This window comes from Typopeltis vanoorti, chromosome 23 (genome assembly GCF_054136105.1).
Source record: "Typopeltis vanoorti isolate ZY-2024b chromosome 23, IOZ_Tvanoo_1.0, whole genome shotgun sequence".
Classification (NCBI taxonomy): domain Eukaryota; kingdom Metazoa; phylum Arthropoda; class Arachnida; order Uropygi; family Thelyphonidae; genus Typopeltis; species Typopeltis vanoorti.
Window position 1 is genome coordinate 5062023 of NC_143571.1, and position 6000 is coordinate 5068022.

Sequence of the window (6000 nt, forward strand, 5' to 3'; positions counted from 1 at the left end):
CTACAATAATGCATACAAGCTACGTGTGATTGCGTATGCTAAAGAACATGGAAACAGGGCTGCAGAGAGTTTCGGGCCAGCCCCATCTGAGAAAATGATAAAAACTTGGCAAAATCAGGAAGAGGATCTAAAAAATCTTTTTTTCCTAAAAAAATTGTACAAAAAAGGGGTGCATCGTATAGGCCAGTGCGTCTTATAAGCTGGCAAATACGGCAATTCATATCACTTATGAAGATTTTTCATCTTCTTAGTTGGTTCTCTAGAGATGTCAGACGACACACTCTTATCAATTTCATTTGATCCAGATAAAATATCAACGTTTTCTTGTTGCTTACAGCTACTTGTATTTGCTATATTGCTCTCTTTTGTGCGTTTTATAAATCCAGTCTTTATATATATAAAGACTGGATTTATATATAAATCCAACTCCCCATGTATTGAAGAAATTTTTCAATACATGGGGAGTTGAGGGAAAAACAAAGGGTTGCACTTGGAGTCTAAGAGTGCGTTAGTAAGGGTGTGCAGACTAGGTTTTTACTTGGAGAGTGGTGAATGAGTGGAATGGATTGCCAGAGGTTGGTGTGATCACCTCAACAGTGAATAGGTTTAAGGAAATATATGATAGATATTATGTTAAGAGATAGAGTGGGTCTTCTGCGATGAGTCTTTTAACTCCATGGAGTACGCATAATCAGTACCATCTTAACAGTATTGTAGGGCCCCTACCTCCCCCCCCCCCATATATGGGGAATAAAAATGTAAATGGGTCAATAAAATTAAGCCTATAGATTTATTGGTACTTTTAACAAAATCAATGTTTAAACATAAAAACATGCTGTAAAGCAAGGATTAATCAACAGAAGCTTTTGAAAAATTTCTTTGCAGAGAATTGATTTTTAATTGGCTTAAAGTCAAGTCTTCAGGATGTCATTTAATTTTTTTTTTTTTTTCTTTATAGTATAGTATGAAAAGTATTTAGTTATTGACATATTGTGCACTATCTCCAGTTCTCTTTCTTAGCTCAGTTCCAGTGATAGATCGAGTAATTTATACACTCTGTCAAGAGATCTCTCATGAACAATATGGCAGCATGGGACCCCTGGGCAACTGCCCAGTGTGTCCATGCCTTAAGACAGCCCTGCCCATAATAAATAATAATATGGGCAAAATGCTAAAACAAGACCTATCTTTAGTATACCCAGGCTGCCCCTTTCAGACTATAGCTATTTTAGTGATATGAATATCAATAAAATAACTTATCAGATTCATAAGTTAAAATATCAATTTTAACTTATGAATCTGTGGGTCAGAAATAAAACAGTTAATCAAAGATGAAACCACAAATGATAATTCTTGGATAAATAGAGTTGTTAACAAACAAAATCTATGCAGTATCATTAAAAATGAAGATATTAGGAATTTCAGCTGGTATGGTCACTTACTCAGAATGAGTGATATAAAGTTAGGCTTATGTTAAAAAAAAAACGTTTAATTTTCTTGACCAAAAAGCTCTGAAAATACTTTTATTGGGATTATATTGATCAAGTGCATATAACAACAACTAAGTTATACCAACTAGTTTCACCAACTAAGTCTGTTGGCATCTTCAGGGTACATAACTGATGTACGGCACTAAAAAGCAAAAAACTGTTACAAACTGTAATCAACCGATTCCAATTATATTAAACAAAGAACAGAGCACGTACAATACATTCATAGAGCGTGGATGATATCACTTGTTATTTAGGAACATTCTATAGTTGGCACTGTAATTCAGTTCTGGCAAGTTGAAGGATCTGATAAGGGTCTTCCAGATCACGGGCAAGATTAGTCCTTGGTTCCTGTTAAGGTTTTGTATACAGCGGGCAACTGTTGTGGCCTCCTTAAAAATTCAGGAGCGGAAGTCCTCCTCCATGTAAGGAATTGTGCTTCTATCCCACTCTATTGTATGGTTCGTTCTTGAGAAATGAAAAGCTAATCCCGATTTTTCTTCTCTGTTATTATTGATGTCACCTATGTGTTCTTTTTTGCCTAATTTCAAGGCTCCTTGAAGTTTGGCCGATGTAATTCAAGCCGCACGAGCATGGTATGTTATAAACTCTAGCATATTTGGAGAAAGGATGGCTATCTTTTGGAGATCTTAAGAATTGTCTAATCGTTTCTGTGGGTTTAAAGACCACTCTTATTTTATGTGGTCTAAGGAGTGTAGCAATCTTATTGGAAACTGTCCCCAAGTATGGAATGACGATGGTAGAAATATAACATACATCATCTTGTTGTCTTTGTCGGGGTTCAGAGAAAAGTATCTTGTGAACGAGTGTTTGAGGAAATCCATTCATGGTAAGGTTGGTGGATATCAGGGATAGTTCTTCCTGGAGGTCTTGTTGATCTGTTGTAAGGAGAGAGGCACGGTTCTTCAACATATGTACAATACTAAGTTTCTGAGAAATGTCGTGTGAGGAAGTGAAATGTAAATAACGTCCTGTATTGGTAGATTTGCAGTAAACTGAGAGGTTGATACCACCATTCGGAAGCTTCTTAATTAAAGTGTCCAGAAATGATAATTTGTTATCTTCTTCAAGTTCTAGAGTGAATTTGATTTGAATATATCAACAATTGACTGGCCTTGCAATGGGTAGCCCCCCTCTCTCCATCTTGTGCTGATCTCTTTATGGAGGATTTTGAAAGTAAAATCATAACTCAAACAGACCCTAAACCCACATTATGGTGGAGATACGTGGACGATATCTTTATCGTTCGGAACCACACAAAAAAGGATTTGTTCGACTTTCTTAACAAAATCAACTCTCTACACCACACAATCAAATTCACTCTAGAACTTGAAGATAACAAATTATCATTTCTGGACACTTTAATTAAGAAGCTTCCGAATGGTGGTATCAACCTCTCAGTTTACCGCAAACCTACCAATACAGGACGTTATTTACATTTCACTTCCTCACGCCACATTTCTCAGAAACTTAGTATTGTACATATGTTGAAGAACCATGCCTCTCTCCTTACAACAGATCAACAAGACCTCCAGGAAGAACTATCCCTGATATCCACCAACCTTACCATGAATGGATTTCCTCAAACACTCGTTCACAAGATACTTTTCTCTGAACCCCGACAAAGACAACAAGATGATGTATGTTATATTTCTACCATCGTCATTCCATACTTGGGGACAGTTTCCAATAAGATTGCTACACTCCTTAGACCACATAAAATAAGAGTGGTCTTTAAACCCACAGAAACGATTAGACAATTCTTAAGATCTCCAAAAGATAGCCATCCTTTCTCCAAATATGCTGGAGTTTATAACATACCATGCTCATGCGGCTTGAATTACATCGGCCAAACTTCAAGGAGCCTTGAAATTAGGCAAAAAGAACACATAGGTGACGTCAATAATAACAGAGAAGAAAAATCGGGATTAGCTTTTCATTTCTCAAGAACGAACCATACCATAGAGCGGGATAGAAGCACAATTCCTTACATGGAGGAGGACTTCCGCTCCCGAATTTTTAAGGAGGCCACAACAGTTGCCCGCTGTATACAAAACCTTAACAGGAACCAAGGACTAATCTTGCCCATTATCTGGAAGACCCTTATCAGATCCTACAACTCACCAGAACTGAATTACAGTGCCAACTATAGAATGTTCCTAAATAACAACAAGTGATATCATCCACGCTCTATGAATATATTGTACGCACTCTGTTCTTTGTTTAATATAATTGGAATCGGTTGATTACAGTTTGTAACAGTTTTTTACTTTTTAGTGCCGTACATCAGTTATGTACCCTGAAGATGCCAACAGACTTAGTTGGTGAAACTAGTGGGTATAACTTAGTTGTTGTTATATGCACTTGATCAATATAATCCCAATAAAAGTATTTCCAAAGTTAGGGTTATCTTATAGTTCAGACAAGATATACATATACTACATTGGTGTCACAGCCTTTGAAATCTGGGATATTAAGACATATTAGGGGAATGCAATTTGCAGAGGCCTGTGAAAAAAGAGTGAGGTTATGCTTGAGACACATAAGTTGAATAGGGGTTTAGCATATTAAAGTTACATAATGACCAAAGTGGCAGTTAATATTAACACAGTTCTTGTATTGTAGCAACAGCAGAAAAATGTTCACAGTTTTATTAACAAAATATTTTACTATTTTTTCATGTTTTACTCACACACACAGTACTAATATACTATAGGTTGATCAACCAACCTCAAGTGTATGGGCTCAACATAAAAAAATAATAATAAAAATAAATAAATAAATAATGTGAATAGTGAAGAAACATGCATGCAATGGTGATGATCAGAAAATGATTACTGTAATTTATTATCTTAAGTTATTATCAATTAGTTATTTTTGCACATGCACATATAAGTTTTTCTATATAACAGATTTGCAAGCATCATTTGTGATCCTCGCTGTGGGGCACCTGTTTGTGGCAAAGGGGAACACCCAATAATGAGACCGGCCCTTTTCATTCTTCCTCTTTTCTTTGCTTTTCTTTCTGTATTCTTTGGTCTATTCCCCCCCCCCCCCCCGAGTCTTTTTTTATTATCCTTTCTTCCAGACCACCATAACTGGAATCCAATACCCTGATGCCTTGATTCCTGTGTGGCGTGATCCATGGACATCTGGAAAGGGGGATCCTGGTAGTCTTGCACCACTTTGGCAAAACAGGCAGTCCTGGATGGCCTGATCAATTGGTTAATGGGCTTTCCTATAAGGGTCAATGGTGTTGCTGTAATTCTCTCACCCCATGGTCTGGAGTTGGGATCCAAGGCTTCATGTGATGTTGATATAGCATCTGTGGTAGCCCTGGTGTTCTGCTCCCAAGTGCAATCATTGCTTGCAGTCAGTGGGCAGGGAAGATCTGGTCCTGAACCAAAAACCCCTTGAGCATGAATTCTTCATCCTCAAACATTTCACGGGGCCCTAATGAAGTCCCAACCAAGTACTGATACTGGAGACACAACATTTCGTAATAGAAGTAAGAAACAAAAGATATATGATACTAGTATAAATGTACCAATATTTCTGATCATCAATATAATAGGTGAAAAGCCAATAGGGGAAAATGTAACCCTTCTTTATTAAAAAAAAAAGGGGGTTTAGAACTGGAAGGATCTTCCAAAGCTGTTAAGAAATTATGTTTTAGTGGTATCCTTGTGGAAAATTACAGCAACATTCCAAGAAATCACTGGGAGCAACATCAATGGATGGAATACCAATCACAGTAACACCTCATAAAACACTCATTTCTTGTAGAGGAGTGATATCAGAATGGGATCTCCTCGATGTTCGTGACGAAGAGATATGTTCAGAGTTTAAAAATAAGTAAGTAGAGTCACCTGGTTCCAATCAGGAACGTCATCCTTACTTCTGATACACCTAAGCCTCCAACATCTAAAAGCAGGGTATCTCATCTATTCTGTTAGAGAGTACATCCTTAATCCATTAAGATGATTTAAATGTCAGAATATGGGCATGCCCAAACTGCTTGTCGTGGCTCTACCACTTGTGCCCAATGTAGTAGTAAAGAGCATGATAATAAGAGCATGAAAGAAAAAAAAAACCTAAACGTGTCAACTATCAGGGAGATCATCCAGCTTACTCCTATGCATGTCAGAAGTGGAAGATGAAAAAAGAAATACAAACAATTAAAACAAAACAAAATATATCATGTCAGGATGCAAAAGGGAAGTTCAGCACTACACCTGTTCTGAGATCCTCTTATGCTGAGAAGGTGGCAGCTAAGAAATGTCAACAGCATCTAATACATGTATATCTATTCCATCTGATAATTTCACTATGCCTGAACTTTATGATTGTGAGTGCTTCTCTGTTGAATCAATCACATGACCTATGATCTTACTTTAGAGACATCTCCAAAAATGGTTCCATTTGATGGGAACCAACCTCTCAAAAAAAATTATGGAAAGGATATTTATAGATAAACCACATGACACAG